The following is a 25,972-nucleotide window of genomic DNA, read 5'->3' as shown; positions in this document are numbered from 1 at the left end:
GGAAAAGGTATTTTTGAGTTTATGTATCTTCCTTTCTTTGCAGGGATTGAACGGCGGCGGCGTGGGAACGATTTCCGGTCGCCATTTTGTCATGGGATCTTTGGCTGTCTGTCTCCGTCTCCTTGGTCCAAGGGATTTCAGGTACGCGATTTAAATTGGAATGTAGTTAGTATTTCTTTTACAGGTGTTCAGCCTTTTTTTGGTTTATATTCTTTGAATGTTTCTTTTTTGGGCTGTTCTCTCTAGTGTTTCCGTGTAGCCTGCCGTGACGTGTCGGGTTTCCTTCCCCGTGGACGAACGACTTTAAGGTAAGCGCTGTGGTCATGTATTAGTGCGACTCGATGTAGATAGATTCAAATGTAATTTGTATTTTCTTACAGGTGTTGTAGATTTAACGTAACTGGTGTTCGGGCTATTTGGTTTATGTTCTTCTGATGTTTCTTTTTTGGCCTGTTCTCTCTAGTGTTTCCGTGTCGGGTCTCATCCGTGGCGTGACGACTTGCAGGTAAGCGATGTGTTTTGTAACTAAACAATTACTGTCACTTTCGAATACCCGGAGTGTTTTTTTACGTTTCAAAAGTAATTTCTAACTTCATTTCTTTTCCTTTATTTGCAGGAATCTGTCGGCGGCGTGGTGTCGTCATTCTATTATGCTTACTTTAATAGTTATTTTATATCGTGTGCTTTCTGTGTAGGGAATTATTGCAAAGAGCTATCGTGTTTTTCTACTTTAACAAAATGATATTCACCAGCACTTCTTTTTGTATTTGCAGGCAGCGTGGCGCCAACTCGTCTACCACTAAGCTTTGATATTCAAGATCGGCAAAAGTCGCACATAGCCACTAAGTACTCTAACGAGTCACAGCATCCACGACCTTTTCATTCGGCCAGACAGCCTCCTATCGGCAATTTACATATGTCGAGACAGCAACATCCTAAACAACATCTCACCTACATGTTCTTAACAACAAACTTTGCAAGTCTTTTGTTATTTAATGAACTAACTGCGTTTTTTTTTGTCTTCCACAGTATGTAAAGGACTACAGCCACGGAAAGAAACATTTCTTCGAGCGAGCTCAGAAGGTATACTTCGTGACAGTGGACTGGAGCCTCTCGATTTCTCGACCGATCTCAGGAGGTATACTTCGAGACAGCGGACTGGAGCCTTTCGACATAAACTGTAAGTTCCTTCCTGTCTGTGAAAGTAATTTGTCCTTTTGAACAGCGGCATTACGACCACAATTTTCAGTTTTACACGTGCAAACAAAGCAGTAATAATATGAATCACTTTAGAATTAAATTGTGTTGCCTATACGTTTGTCCAATTTCACCATGTTTTTGTTTGAGTTCTTTTTGGTACATCGCCAATAGGTACATTTACGATATAAATGTTGTCGCATGTCTCCTTTATTCATGAACTTTTCAAATTCAAACAAATGCTTACATTGTAAGGACCTCTGTTTATTCAAATTCGCCATTATGTACATTTTGGATGCCTTGTTTGTGCGATGCCACATTTTATTTAATATGCAGAAATCGTGGGGCTGAGTTAGCTGACCACAAGCATGTATTTGTCGCAACACTAGATTTAGTCAAAGCATGAAGGCCTGTTACATTTACTGAGAGCATAAAGAACAGTTAGGATAAGGTGAGACACGACGACTTTCAGTGCAAAGTTATACATCGGCAAACTGCATTTAGGAGGAAAATGTTTGCACATGTAAGTTTAGCCCTTTCTGTGAAAGTAATTTGTCCCCTTTTTTATTTCATATGCTCAAATAGTAGGGCTGAGAGTTAGATGAGCACAAGCATGTGTTTGTCGCAACACTAGATTTAGTCATTGCATGAAGGCCCGTTACATTTACTGAGAGCATAAAGAACAGTTAGGATAAGGTGAGACACGACGACTTTCAGTGCAAAGTTATACATCGGCAAACTGAGCATTTAGGAGGAAAATGTTTGCGCATGTAAGTTTCGCCCTTTCTGTGAAAGTCATTTGTCCCAGATTTTATACTGAGAGCATAAAGAACAGTTAGGATAAGGTGAGACCGACGAGTTTCAGTGCAAAGTTATACATCGGAAAACTGCATTTAGGAGAAAAATGTAGGTAGATTTACGATTTAAATGTTTGCGCATGTCTACTTTATTCATGGCCTTTGAAAATTCGAACACATGCTTACTTTGTAAGGCCTTGCTGTTTAATGCAATTCCTCATTATGTACATTTTGGATGCCTTGTTTGTGCGATGCCAGATTTTATTTCATATGGTCAAATCGTAGGGCTGAGAGTTAGATGGGCACAAGCATGTGTTTGTCGCAACACTAAATTTAGTCATTGCATGAAGGCCCGTTACATTTACTGAGAGCATAAAGAACAGTTAGGATAAGGTGAGACACGACGACTTTCAGTGCAAAGTTATACATCGGCAAACTGAGCATTTAGGAGGAAAATGTTTGCGCATGTAAGTTTCGCCCTTTCTGTGAAAGTCATTTGTCCCAGATTTTATACTGAGAGCATAAAGACCAGTTAGGATAAGGTGAGACACGACGACTTTCAGTGCAAAGTTATACATCGGCAAACTGCATAAAGGAGGAAAATGTTTGCGCATGTAAGTTTAGCCCTTTCTGTGAAAGTAATTTGTCCCCTTTTTTATTTAATATGCTCAAATCGTAGGGCTGAGAGTTAGATGAGCACAAGCATGTGTTTGTCGCAACACTAGATTTAGTCAGAGCATGAAGGCCCGTTACATTTACTGAGAGCATAAACAACAGTTAGGATAAGGTGAGACACGACGACTTTCAGTGCAAAGTTATACATGGGCAAACTGTGCATTTAGGATGAAAATGTTTGCGCATGTAAGTTCAGGCCTTTCTGTGAAAGTAATCTGTTCTTTTGAGCAGCGGTATTACGAGCACATTTTTCAGTTTTTATACGCGCAAACAAATCAGTAATAATACGTATCACTTTAGATTTAAATTGTCTTGCATATACATTTGGCCAATTTCCCCATGTTTTTGTTTAATGCCTTCGAGTTCTTTTTCATACATCGCCAATAGGTACATTTACGATATAAATGTTTGCAAACTGTGCATTTAGGATGAAAATGTTTGCGCATGTAAGTATGCCTTTCTGTGAAACTAATTTGCAGTAAGAATACGTATCACTTTACAATTAAATTGTGTTGTATATACATTTGGCCAATTTCACCATGTTTTTGGTTAATCCATTTCAGTTCTTTAGGTAAGAATAATCTTTCACACACACATATATATATATATATGTTCAGTTACAACTTTAGTTCACAAACTGCTTTGCACGATGCGAGAAATTAAATAAAACACTGACAACATTCCTTCTTTTATTTTCACTACGTGCATGCGCGGATTTCTATATTTTTAAAGGCACATACAAACCAGTAACGTGACGCAAATAATTGCCATACTATTACATTAGAACGCATTAATCGCTAATACGCAAAGCTTTAGCTAAGATTCAATTTGCACAGTTTGCATGAGAAAATCACTGCTTTTTTTGCCTGCAATCATAATATTTTGCTAATGCTATTTTTGTTTTATAGGGTAAAAAAGTACACGTTTGTTGCAACTGACCCATCGACTACACAATTTGAAATTCGTTATATAAACACGGTATGTTAATACTTTATTTATTTTACTTAATACATTTCTTTTTTTAATAATTGCTGTTTGTACTGAGCATTCTTTGCTGTATACTTATACACAAAATTTCGCTCATAAAGCACATCTTATGCTTTTGTACAAGAGCGGCACTGGTAAAGTTGTAGTCAACAGAGAAGGAAAACTTATAACAAACACTTTTTTTACAGGTCCCTGTAGGAAATGCTTTGACTCATTTACCACATGCAATATACATAGATCTCTTTCTTTCCTGCCTTCCCTTTCAATTTCTTTCTTGCCTTTCCTTATGTCTCTCTTCTGCATTTACTCTGCATCTCCTTCACAATTTTACATTCACTGTCCTTTCTTTCACTCTCGCATTATTCTTCTCTCCTTTTCTCCTACTTTCTCTTTCTTTTGCTCTCCTTCTCTCTCCTGCATCCTCACTCTTCTGCCCTCACCCTATATATTCATCCCCACCTTCTTTACAGGTCCCGGCAGCAAATGCTTACATACTAAGCTAGCACATGCAACATACATACATTTCACTCTCTTGACTTCCATTTCAATTTTGCATTTTTGCCTTTATCTCTTTTGCATTTACTCTGCATCTCCTTTCCCATTTTGCCATCAGTCTTTCTCTTTTATTTACTCCTGCTCTATTCTTCCCTCACTATTACACCTACTTTCTTTCTTCTTCTCTTCTCCCTCTTTTTTTCATGCCCTCTCTTATACCTTCTCTCTCCTGTTTTTTTTTTTCACAACCAGTTTATTGATGAAGATGAGCATATGAAATATAGTGGCAGCCCACAATCAGGACTACACCACCAGACATTACGATACAATCCCAGCAGTTAATCAAGTGTCCAAGCAAAAAGATGATGCAATTGAGGATATCAGAAAACAGTTACCCCACCTTCACCTTATTCCGCTACCTACCTACCCAACTCCCCGATCCCACCCTGGAACCCACCCGAACCCCATGCATGTGCGTACCAACCGTAGTGATGTAAGATTATGACGTGGGTAATGTGTGTGGATATGGGCTCTGCCAGCCAGTGCGGGGCTAAATGTCCTCTTCTTGCTCCACAGGAGGGTCCAGTGTCAGACCCCTATAGTCTGCCCACCTCTTCCAAATCTTAAAGTGTTTGCGGGGGCAACCTCGCGCCTCAAATATAGGTCTCTCCAGGCCCATACAGAAGTCCAGACCAGCCTTCCATGCAGTCAGGGGGGGGGGCCTCACATTCTTCCACGCTCGGGCCAGGTCCCTCTTAGCCACCACCAGCCCCAGTAGGAGCAGGTGCCGCTTATAAATATTGCCACCAACCCCCTCCAGGACGTGCAACAGACCCAGGCGGTGGGTACGGGGAAGGGTCCAGCCCAACACTTCAGACAGACAGCCCCATACACCCCTCCAGAAGCCAACCAGCCTGGAGCACGACCACATCGTATGAAGTAGCGTACCCACCTCGGTTCCACACCGCAGACATTCCGGGGATCCTATCAGGCCCGCCTTCCACAGACGCTCTCGGGTATAGTATGCTCTATGGAGAATCTTGAACTGGATGAGTCGGAATCGCATTGCGATAGCCGCCCCCCTCGGGGATTCCAAGGCCTCTCGCCAGTCGTCCTCGTCCAAGGGGCCGAGATCAGCTTCCCAATTCGTCTTCAATGAGAGAAGCGTAGGGGAGCAGTGGGTGACCATGGTTTGATAAATGCGTGATACTTTCTTGTCCCCAAGATCTCCCATGAAGACCTTCGCCTCGATCGGGCTAAAGTCAGGGAGTGAGTCAAGGTTGGCAATGCTGGGCGTCAGCGCATGTCGGAACTGTAGGTATCGGAAAAATTGGGATTGGGGCATATCAAATTCGGCACTGAGGGTCTGAAAGGATTTGAGCGATGTACCAGACATCACTTGACCTAGCTGCGAGATACCTATTGCATCCCAGCCATCGAAGCCTGACAATTTAGAGAGTTCAGGTAGCATGCCGTTCCGCCATAAAGGTGTTTCAGCGGTTAGGCGGCCCCACCAGCCCACGCGGTGCAAGGCCTGTCGCCATATAGCAAACACGAGTTTGGTAACCCTTGGCAGTGAGTTACGCAGTCGGGGTGAGTATAGGATAGTATGGAGCGAGTTATCGCCCATCAAAGCACGCTCTAGGGCATAGGCCGGGTCTCCACCGTCACAGTACCACCATTCGTTCAGAATAAGGAGGTGAGCGGCCTGGTAGTACGACTGCAGATCCGAGGTGGCCAGGCCCCCACAGTAGGTGGACAAAAAGCATGTGCGCAGTGCCACCCGGGCAGAGCCACCTGCCCAGAGGAAGCGGCCCAGCACTGAGTTAACCTGTTTAAACCACCGAGGTGGAATAGGATACGGATGGTTTTGCAGCTGGTAGAGTAGGCGCGGGAGCGCAACCATCTTGAAAATGGCAGATCGGCCAAAGATTGTCAGGGGCATCCGAGACCAAGTTTTGATGTCCGTCTGAACTCGTTCCCAGACGGGCTGCAGGTTACGGTCCCAGGCAATGTCAGCCGAGGCTGAGAGAAACACCCCAAGGTACTTTAGCCCAGTCGTGGCCATCCGCAACCCTGAAGCCCAGGGGTCCGTCACCGGGTCTCCCGATAGCACCCACAGGGTGGACTTGTGGAGATTGAGATACAAGCCCGAGGCCTCTCCGAACTGGTGCATGATCTCCAAGACACGCGGGCCCGAGCGTTGCAAATCAGTAAGGAAAAAGAGGACATCATCCGCGTAGAGCGCGATCTTGTCCGACAGGGTAGCATTCCATACAAAGCCCCGTATCTGTGCATCCTGGCGCACTCTTGCCGCCAAGGGCTCCATGGCCAGCGCAAAAAGATAGGGGGAGAGCGGGCAGCCCTGCCTGGTCCCTCGGCCTATGCGGAATGTCTCTGACACCGCCCCGGCGACCCGCACCGAGGCTGTAACATCAGTGTAGAGGAGCTTTATATAAGATAGAAAGACCGGGCCTAAGTTGAGCCAAGACAACAAGGTGAATAGGTATGACCAGCCAACCGAGTCGAAGGCCTTGTTGATATCGGCCAGCAACAATGCCGCCTGGTCCCCTAGGGCTCCAACAGCGTCGATCGCCGCCTGTGCACGCCTGATATTGTGTCGCGTCGCCCTTTGGGGCATAAAGCCTGCCTGGTCCGAATGAACTAAAGCAGTAATGTGCGGAGCCAGACGGTTCGCTAGAGCCTTGGCCAGTATCTTAGCCTCAATATTAATTAATGAGATGGGCCTGTATGAATCATGGCTATCTGGGGGCCTGCCAGGCTTCTGAAAGACCACTATTTCTGCATGGCGCCAGTCCGGTGGCAGCAGACCCCGGGTACGGGCCGCTTCCAGCGCTCGGCGGTAGTGCGATCCCAGCTGTACATGGAATTTTTTAAAAAACTCACATGGGTAGCCGTTCGGTCCGGGGGCTTTACCGGCATTGAGTTGCCCCAAGGCGTCTCCCAGTTCCTCCGCAGTGAGGGGTGCATCCAGGGCCTCCCTGGTCTCGTCCGACACCGGCACCGGTGGGAACTCCGCAAAGAAGCGGGCTAAGTCGCCCTCAGGCAATTGGTCACGTGGAGCATATTGGGCTGTAAAGTACGCGGCGAAGCTTGTCGCCAATTCGTTGGGGTCGGTTAGAACGTCTCCGTTGTCGTTCGTGAGACCCGGTAGTACGAGGGGCTGGAAATTGTGTTGGCACAATCTATGGAGCATGGAACACGACTTGTCCCCCCATTGATACACCCTACTTCTGGTGGCGAGCCACGCCTGCTTGGCCTCGTCTAGCAATAGGGACGCATATGATTGCTGTGCCTGCAGGAGAAGCCGCAGATCCACCCCATCACCACCGGTACTGTGTTCCTGCTCGAGGGTCGCTACGCGGGCAGCTGCCTCCGCAGTATGTTCTCTTCGCTGTCGACGGGCCGCTGAGCACCATGCAATATCAACTCCCCGTATGGTAGGTTTCATAGCTTCCCACACTACACCTACATCAGCACCCTCCACCAGGTTCTCCCGCCAATAATGGTCAATAGTTTCACGTAAGTGCTTAGTGTACGCCGGTTTCAGGAGATGCCACGAGGACATCCTCCATCTAAACGGCTGCCGTTTCTGAAGGAGATCTATTCTAACCGAAACTGGGGAGTGGTCGGACAGGCCCCTTGGCAAGATGTCAGCACCCTTCACCCTATACAAGTATTCTCCAGGTAGAAACATATAATCCAACCGCGAGAACGAGCCATGTACTGCTGAGACATACGTATAATCACGGGTTACAGGGTGCATATGTCGCCAAGCATCCACCCAGCCTAGCCCCTCACTCATGGCACGCAATCTGGTGGGTGGAAGGGAGGGGGGAGTGGTGCTGGTCACCTCCTGACGTCTCCGGCGATCCACAGTCACGTCCATCACGTCATTCCAATCACCCCCAATCACTGCCAGTGATCCAGAGACATCTTCCCACACCGCAAACAGCCGCTCTGCCAGGGCCCACTGCAGGGGAGGGGGGGCGTACACACTTCCAAACACCACGGGCTCCGAGCCCACCATGCCTTTGACAAACAGGTAGCGGCCCTGAGGATCCACCCACTGCTTCTCGTGTACATACGCCACCCTGCGGTGTATCAGTATGGCCACACCCCTGGATCCCCTGGAGAATCCCGCGTGGAAAACCTGTTGATATCCAAATCTCTGTAGGCCCAGTGCCTTAGTGCCCATCATGTGAGTTTCTTGTAGCAGTAACACATCTGCCGCTTCCCTTTTTCCCCACCGCAACACCGCCCCCCGTTTAATCTTGTCTAGCAATCCCCTGACGTTCCACGTAACCACCCGCATAGAGCCCACAGGGAGTCGATCGACCGATTCAGCCATAGTCAATCGGAGTCCACCATAAAAGCCCCCGTGGCCCGCACCACCCGCCACACACCACAAAAAGCATCATTTCGGTACACACATGCAGTACACTAACTACCCCAAGAAAAACCATCAACCTCTTCGGCCCTTGATCTGCAACAGTTCCTCCCCCCAACTCAGCAGTCGCATCTCCGACCGCCCGTATCCCGCCTCCCCCCACCCTATACCTCAATGAACCATGAAGTACCTGTCGCGGCATGGGTAGTCCCGAGCCCAAAACCGAGGGCCCGGGCCCCCCCATGCCAATGGATCCCAACATCCCAAGCAGAAAAACCGTAAACACACCCCTCTCCCCTTGACGTCCCACTCACAACCAGGGGAGTGGTAGCCCTTATATCGTAGTCCCCAAGTCCCAAACCCCACCAAAACCTCTCCCCCCAACCAGGAGAGCAAAACAGTACTATCTCATGACTTCATAGTGGTCAGTAGTTCACAGGTCGCAAGCGACTCATCGCACCCAGCCCGGAGTCACAGCATTACTAGCAAGAAATTGGAGCCGAGGCTCCGGAGACTTCAGTGATCTGTTCCCGACTGCTCCGAGTCTTCCGGTCTGCCAGTGTCCAGTGAGCCATCCACCGAGGCCGCACGTCTGCGTGATTTAGAGCGTTTGGACCGCCCAGTTTTTGGCGTCTGGTCCCTCTGCGCCCGCGGTGACCCCTCAGGGGTGCCTGGATGAAGTCCTGGCTGAGGATTCGGTCTGACCCGTACTGTTTCATCCGTCCACTTGAAAAGGTCTTCCGGGGTATCAAAAAACAGTGTCCGTGACTGGAATATCACCCTCAGGCGCGCCGGGTACAACAGGGAGTATTGTAGTTTAAGACCTCTCAGCTTGGCCTTAGCCGCCACAAAAGAATGGCGCTGTTGCTGCACAAGTCTAGTATAATCAGGGAAAATCATGATCTTTTGATTTTCAAACAGGAGGGTTTCCTTGGATCTGGCTTCCCTCAGTATAGCGTCCCTGTCATGGTAATTTAACAGCCTAGCGATCACCGCCCTAGGCCGCTCGCCCTCAGGCGGCCTTTGCGTCAGGGCGCGGTGTGCTCTTTCGATAACAAAACACGCAGATAGCGACCCCGGGGGCATCCATGACTCCAGCCACTGAGTGAGAAAAAGTTCCATGTTGCCCTTGGCACAGTTCTCCGGAAATCCAAGAAAACGGAGGTTGTTACGCCGTGCCCGCCCTTCAGCATCCTCCACTCGGAGCGCCGTGGTCCGCTGCGCCTCCTCCACCGCCGCCATTCTCTTCTTAAGGGCACCTACATCCTCCTCCACCACTGACACCCTGGACTCGGCTTCCGTGATTCGTGCCACTGCGTTCCTAAGATCCTGGCGCAACAGGGTTACGTCTGCGCCTACAGCCCCTATCTTCGCGTCCAGCATGTCTCGCGACTGGGTTATAGCCGCCATCAGGGCTGCATTGTCCGGCCCTCCTCCGGATGAGCCACCCCCCGATGATCCAGGGCCCCCACCGGGGCCAGTGAATTTGTCGATGGTCACCTGCTTGGTGGAACCACCACCTCCCCTGGTCATGGTTGTCCGGGTGGATGAGGGTCCCTAGGGTCGTCGGACCACAGTCAGGGAGACCCCAAGGAAGCCTCCTCGGCAGGGACTAGTGGCAGTTGATAAATAGGGGGCCAGGCTTCAACCACTTCCCCCAGGAACAGCCCCCCCAGCCGCCGCTGACCAGGGCCCCCCCGTGGCCCACGTTGCCTCTCAAGAGGTGCAGGGACTCCCAGCGTCCCGCACTGCTACTCCAATAATGTCACTGATTAGTGGGCCCGGGGAGGTGGGGGGGGGCCGGGGAGGGCCACTACTCACAGTTGCTGCTCGCCGGGCCGGTCGCCCTACGCTCGTCTGTCTCCTACCAGGGTCTCCAGGGGATGCCAGTCACTCCTCCAGGCCGCCGGCCCCGGCCCGACACGAGGCCGCGAAAATCGAGGTCCCGGCTGCGCCAGGTCACCAGGCCGCCACCGCTGCCACTGTCCACTCGTGGCGCCTGTGCCTCTCTCCGGTCCAGCCTGGCCCCAGGTGAAGGATCGCCAGTAATGTCGCGGCCCCAGGGACAGCCAACACCGCGTCCGCTCCCGGGCCAAGCAGCGCACTCTGCCGCGTCGCCAAAATCGAGGCCCCGGCTGCTCCGCGGCCACCAGGCCGCACCTCGCCCCTTGCTGCTCGGTCCTGTTCGGGGGGCACAAGATCACCCCCGGGCCCACCGGATGATTCCCGGCGCCTGCAGGAGCAGCAGTCGTAGTCCGGTAACGGGTTTGAGGGTTTGGGGACAGGATAACTGGTCGGATAATCGGCGGGCCGGCGGGAGCTCTAGTAAGCTGCGACCGCCATCTCCGCTAGCGTAGCCACGCCCCCTTCTCTCTCCTGTTTTAATCTTCTTTCCTTCTATCATGCACACTTTCTTTTACTCCCTCTCTATTCAGCTCTCACTTTTACCCAGCCTTTTCATCTCTCTCCTGCTCTCTATTTTTTGCGTCCTCCCCCTTCTGCTTGCTATCTCCCGACTTATCTATTATGCTTATCTCTTTTACCTTCTCTTTTCCTATTCCTTCTATCTTTATTTCTCTCACTCTCTTGATATCTTAACCTTTTGCCCCTCTCTTCTTCCATACACTTTCCACCACTCCTTCTTTCTCTCCTCCTTATATCTCGCTCTTTTGTATTCCTTCTTTATTTCTCTCAATTTTACACACTCTACCCATCTTACTTTCACTCTTGTGCTTTTCTTCTTTATATACCCTTTTTCACATTCTTTTGTCAAAATCAAGTTCCTCCCGTTCTCTCTTGCACTCTCTCTTCCTTTTTTCAATTACCAGCTGCTCTCTCCTTCCTTCTTGCTCCCTCTCTATTATGCTTCACTCTTTATCTATCTATCATACTTCTATTTCCTGCACTCTCTTACTTCTTTATTTTTGTCTTTATCTTTGTCGTCTTTTCACTTCTTTGCGTTCTCTCCTTATCAAGCTTCTTTTTAACTTGCACTGTTCATCATCCTTCTCCTTTTTTATTTTCACTCCTTTTCATTTTGCCTAGCCTCCCCTCTTTCTATCCATCTCTCTCTTCTTCCTGACCTCTATCTCTTTCTACCTTGCTACTTTATAGTCTTTACTACTATACTAGTTACTCTATAATACATAGTGCTTCTAATTCTCTATTTACAACTTCTAATATACTTCACACAAATGTCCTCACTCTTTTCAATCTTTTGCTAACAGTATATTTTACTTTTACAGGACAAAAAATTTGCCATTTGGTGCAACTGCCCCATCGAGGACACATCTTTCAAATTCGTTCATTCAACACGGTACGTTCATACTTAAAACTTATTTTACTTTAGACATTTTTGGGTAGTACTTCCTGTCTGTACTGGGCATTCTTTGCTAGATAGTTATACACAAAAGTTTGCCTCATAAACAACATTTAATTTAGTTTGGAGATGAAAGCAGCACTGGTGAGGTCGTAATCAGGAGAGAGGTCAAAGCTAAAGGAAAACTTATAACTAAGACTTTGTTCTTTCTGTCTGTACTGGGCATTCTTTGCTGGATATACACAAAAGTTTGCCTCATAAACAACATTTAATTTAGTTTGGAGATGAAAGCTGCACTGGTGAGGTCGTAATCAAGAGAGAGGTCAAAACTAAAGGAAAACTTATAACCAAGACTTTGTTCATACGTCTCTACACACACCCTATATCTTCTTCCACATCCTGCAGCAAATGCTTAGATACTGAGACAGCACATGCAACATATATACATCTCCTTCTCTTGCCTTCCCTTTCAATTTTGCATTCTTGCCTTTCCTCTCTCTTGCATTTACTCTGCATCTCCTTCATAATTTTGCCAGCAGTCTTTCTATTTTATTTACTCCTGCTCTATTCTTCCCTCACTTTCTCCTACTTTCCTTCTTTTTTTTCCTCTCCCTCTTTTGCATCCTTTCTCTTCTACACTCTCTCCTGTATTCCCCTCTTCTCTTTCTTTCTATCATGCACTTTCTTTTACTCACTCTATTCTGCTCTCACTTTTACTCCTCCTTACCTTCTCTCTCATGCTCTTTCTATCTTGCGTCTCGGCTTGCTCTCTCTACTTATGCTTGCTCTCTCCCTACTTATCTATTATGCTTATCTCTCCTTCCCTCTCTTTTCCTATTCCTTCTATCTTTATCTCTCTCCCTCTTGCTCTCTTACCTTTTGCCCCTCTCTTCTTCTTGCATACCCTTTCATCTCTCTCCTTTCTTTCTCTACTTCTTAGATGTAGCTGTCTCTTGAATTCATTCTTTATCTCTCTATTTCATGCGTCCTTTCTCCTTTCTGCTTGCTCTCTCCCTCCTTTTCTAGCATGCTTATCTCTCATGCCCTCTCTTTTCCTATTCCTTCTATCTTTATCTCTCTCCCTCTTGCTCTCTTACCTTTTGCCCCTCTTCTTCTTGCATACAATTTCCATCTCTCTCCTTTCTTTCTCTACTTCCTAAATGTAGCTGTCTCTTGAATTCATTCTTTATCTCTCTATTTCCTGCGTCCTTTCTCCTTTCTGCTTGCTCTCTCCCTCCTTTTCTAGCATGCTTATCTCTCATGCCCTCTCTTTTCCTATTCCTTCTATCTTTATCTCTCTCCCTCTTGCTCTCTTACCTTTTGCCCCTCTTCTTCTTGCATACCATTTCCATCTCTCTCCTTTCTTTCTCTACTTCCTAAATGTAGCTGTCTCTTGAATTCATTCTTTATCTCTCTATTTCCTGCGTCCTTTCTCCTTTCTGCTTCCTCTCTCCCTTTTCTATCATGCTTATCTCTCCTGCCATCTCTTTTCCTATTCCTATCTTTATCTCTCTCCCGCATGCTCTTACCTTTTGCCCCTCTCTTCTTCTTGCATACTCTTTCCATCTCTCTCCTTTCTTTCTCTCCTCCTTATGTCGCTATCTTGTATTCCTTCTTTATTTCTCTTTATTTTGCCCACTCCATCTTACATTCACACTCTTGTGCTTTTTTTCATCTACACTCTCTCACCTTCTTTCTTCCATCACAATCTGTTCCCTCCTGGTCTCTTTATCGCTCTCCTATATATATCTCTCCTTTCTGCTCTCTCCTTCTCCCTACTACCCCCTATTTCAACTGCTCTCTCTTTCCTTCTTGCTCCCACTCGATTATGCTTCTCTTTTTATCTCCCTCCTTTCTGCTCTTTTCTCTTTGTCATCAATCTCCCTCTTGCACCCTCTTCCAACTGCTCCATTCTTACTTATTTCTTGCTCATGCCCTCCTTCCCACCCTCTCTTTACCTCATGCATTTTCTCTCTCTCCCTTGCTCTCCCTTTTGCCCTCTCTTTTACTTTCACTTTCTATCTCCTTCCCTATGTTGTTCTCCATTTCCATCTTGCACTCCTTCTCTTTCTTGCCCTCTGACTCCATTCTGCACTCTCTTCTCTCTCCTTTTTGCTCTTTTTTCTCTCTCCTGAACCCTATTCCATCTCCTCTCTCTCCTTCCTTCTTCCTCCCTCTCTATCATGATTATTTTTGTATCTCCCTTCTGCTATTTTCCCTTTGCCATCACTCTCCCTCTTGCCCCCTCTTCCAACTGCTCCCTTCTTAATTCTTTCTTGCTCATGCACACCCTCCCTTTAACTCCTGCTTTCTCTCTTTCTTGCTCTTCCTTTTGCACTCTGTGACTTTCAATCTCCTTCCCTATCTTGTTCTGGCTTTCCATCTTGCACTCCTTCTATATTTTGCCCTATGCCTCCATTCTGCAGTCTTTTCCCCTTTCTACGTTCTCTCTCATGATCTCCATTATCTTGCATCCTCTTTACTTCCTTATCTATCATACTTCTATCTCCTGCACTCTCTTCCTCTTTCTCTATCTTCTTTTTACCTCCTCTCTGCGTACTCCGTTCTTTTTTTGCACTCTCTCTTCTTTTTTTAAATTACTTCTTTATTCTTTCTTCTCTATATATCTCTCCTTTCTGCTCTCTTCCTTCTTCTTCCTGCCCCCTATTCCATCTGCTCTCTCCTTTCTTCTTGCTCCTTTTCTATCTATCATGCTTCTCTGTCCTGCACTCTCCTTCTTTTCTAATACTCTCCGTGTTCCTCTTCCTCCCTATCTTTCATTCTTCTCTCTATCTCTTTTATGCTTTCTTTTCTCTCTACCATCCCTCTCTCCTGCACCCTCTTCCATCTGCTCTCTCTCCCTCCCTCCTTGCTCATGCCCTACTTCTTACTCTTCCTTTACCTTCTGCCTTTCTTCTTACTCCTGCGTATTATCTCCTTCCTGCCTTCACTCTCCATCTCTGTCCTTAAAAGACACCATCTCTTACCTGCAAGAAATCCCTTGTACCATGGAGACGGAGACAGACAGCGAGCCAAGGATACAGACCGGAAATTGTTCCCCCCACCGGGCCGTCGCAAAATACCTGCAGAGAACAACAACAAAAAATACGTGATTAAACATTTCGGATGGGGCATTCAAAAAATACAGTCATTTATATTACAAAAGACACCATCGCTTACCTGCAATTTGTTCCGCCACAGACAAAGAAACCTGATACGTCATCAAAGGCAGGTCCCGGCAATGCCGGTCCAGAATCGGGGGCGTTCCCGGCGTCGTTTTGTCGGCAAAAGCCAAAGAATCTTGAACGCCCCTGAGTCTGCTTTAAATTGACGGACAGGCCCCTCGTCCAATGGCTAGGCTCAATTTATGGAGCCAGACAATGAATGACGAGGGCCGACCCAAAATCACACTACAGTTCTCATTAGGTTTTGGCCTGCGCAAAAAAGCTGCTCCCTTTGCGCCCTGCGTCCTTTCTCCTTTCTGCTTGCTCTCTCCATCCTTTTCTATCATGCTTATCTCTCCTGCCCTCTCTTCCTATTCCTTCGATCTTTATCTCTCTCCCTGTTGCTCTCTTACCTTTTGCCCCTCTCTTCTTCTTGCATACCCTTTCCATCTCTCTCCTTTCTTTCTCTGCTCCTTATGTCGCTATCTTGTATTCCTTCTTTATTTCTCTTTATTTTGCCCACTCCATCTTATATTCACACTCTTGTGCTTTTCTTCATCTACCCTCTCACCTTCTTTCTTCCATCCCTCTCTTTACATCATGCTTTTTCTCTCTCTCCCTTGCTCTCCCTTTTGCCCTCTCTCTTACTTTCACTTTCTATCTCCTTCCCTATATTGTGCTACATTTCCATCTTGCACTCCTTCTCTTTCTTGCCCTCTGACTCCATTCTGCACTCTCTTCTCTTTTCTCTCTCCTTTTTGCTCTCTTTCTTCTTACTCTTGACCCCTATTCCATCTGCTCTCTCTCCTTCCTTCTTCCTCCCTCTCTATCATGATTCTTTTTTTATCTCCCTTCTGCTATTTTCCCTTTGCCATCACTCTCCCTCTTGCCCCCTCTTCCAACTGCTCCCTTCCTAATTCTTTCTTGCTCATGCACACCCTCCCTTTAACTCCTGCTTTCTCTCTTTCTTGCTCTTCCTTTTGCACTCTGTGACTTTCACTCTCTATCTCCTTCCCTATCTTGTTCTGCCTTTCCATCTTGCACTCCTTATATTATTTGCCCTCTGCCTCCATTCTGCAGTCTTTTCCCCCTTTCTACGTTCTCTCTCATGATCTCCATTTATCTTGCATCCTCTCTACTTCCTTATCTATCATACTTCTATCTCCGGCACTCTCTTCCTCTTTCTTACTTATCTTTCTCTATCTTCTTTTCACCTCCTCTCTGCATACTCCGTTCTTTCTTGGCACTCTCTCTTCCTTTTTTTAATTACTTCTTTATTCATTCTTCTCTATATATCTCTCCTTTATGCTCTCTTCCTTCTTCCTGCCCCCTATTCCATCTGCTCTCTCCTTTCTTCTAGCTCCTTGTCTATCTATCATGCTTCTCTGTCCTGCACTCTCCTTTTTCTTTTCTTTTCCTCTTTCTAATACTCTCCGTGTTCCTCTTCCTCCCTATCTATCATTCTTCTCTCTATCTCCTTTATGCTTTCTTTTCTCTCTACCATCCCTCTCTCCTGCACCCTCTTCCATCTGCTCTCTCTCCCTCCCTCTTGCTCATGCCCTACTTCTTACTCTTCCTTAACCTTCTGTCTTTCTTCTTACTCCTGCGTTTTATCTCCTTCCTGCCTTCACTCTCCATCTCTGTCCTCATCTTGTCTTCTCTTTCTATCTTGCACTCTTTGGCTCACTGTCTCAGTCTCCATGGTGCAAGGACCCCCATAGAGAGAGATGTAGATGGAGGGCAGTAAGAAGAGAGCAGTTGGAAGAGGGGGCAAGAGGAAGAGTGATGGCAAAGGGAAAAAAAAGCAAAAAGGAGAGGGAGATAAAGAATAAGGATAGATAAGGCAAGAGAGAGAGTATGCAGAGAGTGAGCAATAGAAAAAAGAGATAAAAAAGAGAAAGTTAAAAGGATAAAAGAGGGAGCAAGTGCAAGAGAAAAATAGTACATAGGGAGGAAGAGAAAAAAAAGACAAAAAGAAACGTAAGGGTAGAATGAAGTCAAAAAATCCTTTTCAAACTTAAAAAAAAATCCGGTCATTCAAAAGAGACAGTCATTTATTTGTTACAAAACACATCGCTTACCTGAAAGTTGTTACGCCAAGGAGGAGACCCAACACGGAAACACTAGAGAGAACAGCCCAAAAAAAACATATTATAAGAATATAAACAAAATAGTTAAACACCTGTAAGAGAAATACTAATTACATTACAATTTAAAAAGCATACCTGAAATCCCTTGTGCCATGGAGACAGCGAGCCATGGATCCCAAGACAAAATGCCGACCGGAAATAGTTACTATCTTGCACTCTTTGTTTCCTATCTTCTCGCTCCATTGTACACTTACTTTTCGTCTTCCCTCTCTCTTCCTCCCTCTCTTCCTCCCTATCTACTATTCTTCTCTCTTGCACATTCTCCCTGTTTTCCCTTTAACTTTCTCTCTTTTCTATCTTTTATCTGTTTTTTCCTCTTGCTCACTCTCTGCATCCACTCTTTCTCTCCTTCCTTATCTATCATTATTCTCTTTATCTCCCTCTCCGCTTTTTTCCCCTTTGCTATCACTCTTCCTCTTGTTTCCCCTTTGCTATCACTCTTCCTCTTGCCCCCTCTTCCAACTGCTCTCTTCTTTACTGCCCTCCATCTACATCTATCTCTATGGGGGTCCTTGCACCATGGACACTGACAGCGAGCCAAAGATCTCAAAACAAAATGGCAACAAGAAATACTTGCCCAACCCTGCTGTCAAATACTGCAACAAAAGAAAAATAAATTTAGTCACATTCGGCGCATTCAAAGTGACAGTATTATCAGCTTTACAAAACACAAAATTGCTTACCTGAAAGTCTTTACACCACTGAGCTGGCCCTCTTGCTCCTGCACTTTCTTCCATCCATTCCTCCTTCTTGCTCATGCCCTACATCCTACCCTCCCTTTTTCTCTCTCTCTCATGTCCTCTCTCCTTCCTGCCTTCACTCTCTATCTACGTCTCCATCTTGTCTTCACTTTCTAACTTGCACTTTTTTTACTTGCTATCTTCTCACTCCATTCTGCACTTACTTCTCTTCTTGATTTCTAGCTCTCTTGATCTCTTATGTGTCTCCTCTCTTCATCAACACTTTCTAGCTACTTTGTGTGCTTTACACACATTTTTCCACTTCACTTTACTAAGTTAGTGTGAGCATCCCTATAAGGCTATATAGATATATAGATGATGTTAACTATAGTGTTTATTTAGGAACACTATGCAACAACTATAGAACACCCTGGACAAACGCAATGACTTATATTTACAACTAATTGTGTGAAAGTTTTATATGTTTGTCTGTTATTTCTTTTACAGGTGCACAAACACTCCGCAATTAGGAGTATTTTTGGAATGAGCAATTGCTCTTCCCCCTTTTTTTTATGCACTAAATCATTTTTTTGATATTTTCACTTTCACGCCCCCAGGTCAGGGTGGGCGATTAGAGAGTCCATACCGCCGGGGTATAATTCTGTCATTATAAATGCCTAAGTAAATGTAAACAACTGTAAAACATGAAACATGTTGACTGACTAATTAGTATTTTAAATTAACAAAACCATTACCTTGGGCATTAAATTCAGACACATAACTCTTTCATTTGTGTACTAAGCATCAAGAATTATAGATTTTTACTTACACATTAGGCAGTTTTAATTATAAAACTCACAACATGCCTTTTTCACAAAACCTGCTCCGCAGTCTTCTGGCGTCGTAGCACACCAAAGAGGCATTCGGCCTCTTTGGTGGGGCCCAATGATGAAGCATGACACTGACTAGGTCGGTGTGTGAGGGCTTTCTTTTCCACCTAAAGTGAGTGTGCAATTCCCCAGTTGCATCACTCAGTCTCTGTGGCAATTTCAGATTTATTTAACGTCTCTTCTATTGTTTATTTAGATTTAACAAGGGATTAAGTGTTCCTTAATCTCACTACCTCTCCTATTCCTTTGTACTTGCTTAAAATTACAAACAATGCATCTAATACACTCTTTACAACTTCTCATAAAAATCACATCATGTAATTTACATTTCTATTTTTTTTTAGCTTCCATTCTACACCTCTATATCCTCTCTTCCTTATCAGACTTCTCTCTTTTCCTTATCTTTCTCTTCATCTTTCCACTACTCTCAATATTGCCTAACCACCCCTCTTTATTAACATCTCTTCTTCCTGCCCTCCATCTCTCTCTATCTTGCTCACTTTATCCTCCTTACTACTATACTTTACTAGTTACTCTATACTACATACACTTCTAATACTCGATTTACGACTACTAATATGCTTCACTCAGTCCACACACATACTACACATACAACTTCTACACATAGTCTTAAAGTATGTACTACATATACACTTTGTACACACAATTTCTACACATATGCCTTTGTACATATACGTTTGGCACTCATTACACATGCACTCTTTACACATGCACTCTTTACACATGCACTCTTTACACATGCACTCTTTAGCCATGCACTCTTTAGCCATGCACTCTTTAGCCATGCACTCTTTAGCCATGCACTCTTTACACATGCACTCTTTACACATGCACTCTTTACACATGCACTCTTTACACATGCACTCTTTACACATGCACTCTTTACACATGCACTCTAGTCACAATGTTTCAAAAACATATATCAACATACAATACAATACACTATATAGTATTAAATATAACTTACTGTATACACAATTTAATACTATTAATTAATTACAAATAAAAACATTTTTGCTAAAATTTTTAAAATAATAACAACGATTAGGAGTATCGAGCCGCTTTTATTATATTAATATGTAAACTCAATATTAATGCTTGTTTCATTCTTCCTTAGATTGCCAATTGATTGAATAACATCAGACGTTCATAATTGTTTGACACATCAGTGAAAACATCATCACGGTAAAAGTATCTATTTTGCTTCTGTATTGACTTGTAAGTATAGAAATAGCAAGGGAAAAAACAAGACACATATCACACACACACACACACACACATATATATATATATATATATATATAGTATATACTTAGAATTCGAAAATATCATATAGAAGATTTCCATAGGTAACATTAATCTTAAGAAAAAAAATTAGGTAACAAAAAAGTAAAACTAATTGCTTTTTATTTTGCTACCAGCTCCAACTATAAAACAAGTCCAAAACAACAATAGAGTGGATTTAGAGAAAAAAAAACTAGACCAAATCAGATATATAATTAGTTATTAAAAAAATTATATATATATTTATATACTTACCATTGAAAATTATTTCTTTTATAAAGACAATTGCTAATTGTTTGGAATTATATACAATTAGAAGTATGTTTTTTAAATAAGCTATCAACCTGTAACTTGGAATATATTTAACAGTAAAATAACTATATATATATACATATAAATATATCCAAATATATATATATATATATATATATATATATATATATATATATATGCGAATAGTATAACTTATAGCTAGTACATCACTAAAATTGTAAACAAAATACATCTAAATCTGCTACCTAAAATACAAAGCAAAAAAATAGTGTTCAATTAATTGCCTTGCATTAGAGTTAACTACAAAAGAAAATATAAATTAGCAATAGATATATATATATATATATATATATATATATATATATAGATTAAATAAGAGAGAACGAAAATAGACTCACGTATAACAAAAAAATCTAGCAATACTGTAGCGATATCAAATTATTTCATAAATTAGATTAGCTAAGATGCAAATACTAGCAGCAGATTATCATCAAGGTCATGACAAATTTACATGCAATTCTAGAGGTTATCAATGCTTGCCAAATAGTACTTTTGCAATTATACACAACTATTACAAAGATGCACATACATGGACTAAAGAAGACTTGCATTACATTATGAAATTAGGTGATGCTTTATATATAGATATGCATTTACTTAATAGCGAACAACTTAGGCATCCAGATGAGTTACCAAATTTTATTGAACACAATACTACTATCTATTCTCTTAAACTTAAAGAACCTTATTATGGAGACATATTACAACAATGTGACCCTTCGTTTCCAAATCTCAACAAAATATTACAACCTGCACTTGATTCCAACTCCGGTGTTATACTTTGCATGGAAATTTATGTTATTTCCATTTTTAAGAAAAATGATTCGTACTTTGTATTTGACTCACATAGTCGTGATAACACTGGAATGCCTCATCCAAATGGAACATGTATTACTATACAGTTCACATTTGAAAAACTTCTAGAGTACATCACTAATCTGGCACACTATCTTAAGAAACCAAACCTGAATTGTGTGCCGTATGAATTAACTCCAATACAAATAAGTACAATTACAAAAGAATCACTTCAAAAAGCAATGGTGCGTCATGAAAAAAATAAGAATGCAGTAGCACCGAAAAATTTTTATGTGTATTCTACTAAAGGTAGTGAAAAAATTTTCACACAAGCATTTGAAATGCGTATAGAAAATGCCAAAAAAATCATTCAGAGATGTCAATCTAAAAAAAATACTTTTTGGAATAAGGAACAGCCATTAGCATTTTTAGATAATACTCCTAGTACTAGTACGTATTCCTGTGCAATTCTCACTACAACAGGGCCTAATAATCAATCTAAAAAGAACAGCAAGCAGATCAGCACAACACAATATACTAATACACCAGAAGAGACTACTCCTACTGACACATATGCAAGTATACTTAAGAAAACACTTAAGAGCAACACAGAAAGACAACATATTAATAGCACACACATAAATGTACAACAAACAATACCAGCAAGTAATTTAAATACCAACACATATTCTACTAATGTAATTAATAACACACACATAAATGTACAACAAACAATAAACACAAGTAATGTACATACAAACACATATTCAAGTGATTACTATAATACATATAAACTTATTACTGGAAGTAATGACAGTTTACTTCATGATAATATACACAATAGCACATTGCAGAACAAGGAAAATAGCACAAATAATACCAATATAGATTCAAATATTTTAACACAAACACCACAAGAAATTCCCTTTTTACATAACACACATCCACAGGAAAAAAATACACATAGTGATAAAACTATTCACTATACACATTGTCTTCAAAATAGTATATTTGCTATTCTAAAGAACTACTGTAAACCAGCATATATTTGGGATAGTGTAGACTTGCACTGTATTATGAATCTTGGAGATGCTTTGTACACTGAAATGCACTCTGTCGATGAACAAGATTGTATGCAACCTCTAAAGTTACCAAATTACATAGTTAGCAATGACATAATCTATTCTACAAAGCTCAAAAAATGCTTTAGCGAAGAACTAACAAAATCAGCACAAACTTTACATAGTAAATTTATATCTGCATTAACTTCTACAATTAATTCACAAACTGGTATATTGATCTCTATAGGTAGATATATAATTTCAGTCTTCAAAACTATACATACATACTCTCTATTTGATTCACATAGCCAAAATGAAAATGCAATACAACATCCTAATGGAACATGTATTGCTATCCAAATTGACTCTATTAATCTTATTATAGAATACATCCTAAAGTTAGGCAATAGAGAACAAATTACTAATTCTGAGAGTATTACTTTAGATTTAACTACAGTGAACATAACAACAATTAGCAAAAAAGGATTACACCAAACACAACGGAATCATAAACAAGGAAATGTAAAGTCTAGAAAAAACATATATGTTCATACGACACATATATCTATAAATGCATTAGGGGAAATTCCTTCAAATAACTTACAAGTAGAAAATACAATAATAAACACACAAAACAGCAATAGTCAGGACAATAGACTGCATGTAACAGAAGACAGTTATTTACCTTCACACATAGCTCTTAACAATACTGAGATAATAAACACATTAACAGCTGATGTTGAATCACTAATTCAACCAACCAATATAGAAATTCTAGAAATAAACAGTAATAGAAAAAGAAAACGGACACAAAACAAAGAGAATGAACCTAATCATAGACATATAGCAGGTCAAACAACAAATGAGATAATTAGGATATTTCAGGAAGAAATACGATATGGACCCGAGTACACTTGCACTATTTGCAATCAACTATGGCATAAGCAAAGTCTTCAAAATACACACAGTATTAGTAAGAGAGCTAAATTCATAGAATGTAATATTAGCAAATACAGAACAAATGAGATATGCAGAACATGTTACACATATATATCTAAAGACAAAATACCTCCATGTTCAGTATATAATGGGATGACATTTCCTGATATCCCACCAGTCTTACACTTGCATAACTTAGAAGAAAGATTAGTATCACCAAGAATACCTTTTTTACAAATTAGAACATTACCACGTGGATTCCAAAAATCTCTATCAGGTGCAGTAGTAAATGTCCCTGCAGATGTTATGACAACAGTAACTGTTTTACCAAGGCAAATTAATGATAACATGACAATTCCAATAAAATTAAAAAGGAAATTAAGTTATAAATCTTATACCCATTATGAAAATGTTAGACCAAACAAAGTTAAACGTGCAGCTTTATATTTAGCCACTACAAGCACTTTGTTTCAAGAATATGGAATCACTATTAATAAAGATTGGGATTATACAACACAAGATATACATTCTTGTGATGAGACTTCAGATACAAGTAATACGTCAGATTCCTCAGACAACATTCCAGCAGGAAATTTAGATACTATGTTAGATAATGAAACTATTACTACAGAAACAAATAATATTTTAAGTTTAGCACCTGCAGAATATAACACACCAAGAGGCCTGTATGAAGACAAAGATTCTGAATATTTGGCATTCCCAACTATATTTTGCGGAAAACGAAGGCCGACTAATGAAGAAAGGCATGTCCCAATACATTACAGCACAATCTGTCAATCAGAAGTAAGAAGTAATGATCTAAGAGTAGCAAAGTGTGTTACTAATCTTTTCTTTAAATTAAAAACATTACACATTAAACAATTACAGAGCAAAATATTTATATCTCTTAGGAAATACTTTAATAATGGAAACATTATAACTGCCAAAGACATAAAGAATAAATTAGATACAATTTTGCAGTATAATGAAGGATACAAAATACTTAAAACTATCCGTAGTTCACCACCATATTGGGAGCAATGCAAAAAAGACCTCTTTGCTATGATTAGACAATTAGGATTACCAACATTTTTTGTAACTTTATCTGCTGCAGAAACGAAATGGTATCACTTAATTAACATATTATTACGTACAGAAAAGAGACCTGAATGCACAAAAGAAGAATTTAACAATATGTCATGGGAAACAAAATGCAAATTAATACAGCAAAATCCCATTACATGTGCTAGACATTTTGACTTCCAAGTTCGGAAATTATTTAATTCTGTTTTATTGCATGAAAGTAATCCAATTGGCAAAATTATTGATTACTTTTATAGAGTGGAATTCCAACAACGGGGATCACCACATATACATGCTATAATATGGATAGAAAATGCTCCACTATATGAAACTTCTGATAGAAATGAAGTCACTACTTTCATAAATAAGTATGTTACATGTGCAAAAACAGAAGAACCAGATATAGAGTCTTTACTACCTCTACAAAGACACGGCCATACCAAAAACTGCCGTATCAAACATAAAAGAACATGCAAATATCATTATCCCAGATATCCAATGCCTGAAACTTTTATACTAGAACCAATAGAGCTAGACAAAACAAATAACGAGCTCTTACAGCAAATTGAACTAATACATCTAACTATAAATAGCCAAGAATTTTCAAATTATACTTTTGAACAGTTTTTACATTCAATGAACATAGATCTAAAACAATATACTTTATGTATACAATCTATTATACAAAAAAATACTATTTTCTTGAAAAGGACACCAGCTGAATGCTTTATAAATAACTACAATCCAACTATTTTGAAAGCATGGCAAGCAAACATAGATATACAATACATCTTAGATGCATATGCATGTGCTGTGTATATTGTTTCATACATTAGTAAATCACAGCGAGGAATGAGCAAACTAATTGCCCAAGCTGCTAAAGAAGTACATGCCAATCCAAGTATTAAAGAACAACTTAAGCATATAGGGAACAAATTCTTAAACTGTACAGAAATAAGTGCCCAAGAAGCAGCATATCTAATACTACAAATTCCTTTACGGAAAAGTTCAAGATCTTTTGTATTTATCAATACAAGTCCTAATGAAAAGCGTACATACTTATTAAAAGACATCGAAACTATCAATTCTTTACCAGATGAGTCTTGTAAAATACAATATGATAATATTATAGTCAGGTATAGTAAACACCCTGTAAAATTAGAAACATGTACATTAGCTGACTATGCATCTATGTATAATGAAAAGAAAAAATGTAAAGGAAAAGAAGAAACAGGCCATGACAATTTCCTTATTGAAAATAACTTTCATAGCTCAGATGACGAAGAACTTGAGATAAATTTAGTAGACGAAACAAACTGCATAAAAAGAAAAAAAGCAAGAGTAATTCGCTATTGCAGATTTAACATCAAAAATGACTCAGAAAATTACTATAGAGAATTGCTCATGCTTTTTTACCCATGGCGAAATGAACATAATATAATTAATAACAAGGAAACTTATTATGAACGCTATCTAGAACTTAAAAATGCAGTTGATTCAAACCATAATAAATATAATAAACATAATAAACAACTAACAACTAATAGCAATGAAACTAGTATATTAGATACATTGCTACCACCAATAGATACAGAAGAAGATAACACCATATTCCATGAAGTGCAAAATAATGAAAACCCATTGTATGACCTATCATTTGATTTAGGGATTAGAAGTACAAGTAGAGAAGA

General features: G+C 41.7%; 1 protein-coding gene and 1 long non-coding RNA gene across 2 annotated transcripts in view; one reads left to right on the top strand and one right to left on the bottom strand.

Annotated features, from left to right (window-relative positions):
- Window positions 1-25,972, bottom strand: part of LOC147733052 (uromodulin-like) — a 195,197-nt gene that overhangs the window by 121,387 nt on the left and 47,838 nt on the right. The gene's annotated exons all lie outside the window — the stretch shown is intronic.
- On the top strand, window positions 237-19,942 carry LOC147733054 (uncharacterized). Its single transcript, XR_015308699.1, has 4 exons — window positions 237-1,180; window positions 3,578-3,647; window positions 11,808-11,878; window positions 19,904-19,942. It is a non-coding gene; the product is annotated as an uncharacterized LOC147733054 (long non-coding RNA).

The sequence above is a fragment of the Lissotriton vulgaris genome, chromosome 2_1 (genome assembly GCF_964263255.1).
Source record: "Lissotriton vulgaris chromosome 2_1, aLisVul1.2, whole genome shotgun sequence".
Taxonomy (NCBI): Eukaryota; Metazoa; Chordata; class Amphibia; order Caudata; family Salamandridae; genus Lissotriton; species Lissotriton vulgaris.
The sequence above is the reverse complement of the archived record's forward strand: the minus strand, read 5'-3'. Positions and strand labels throughout refer to the sequence as shown.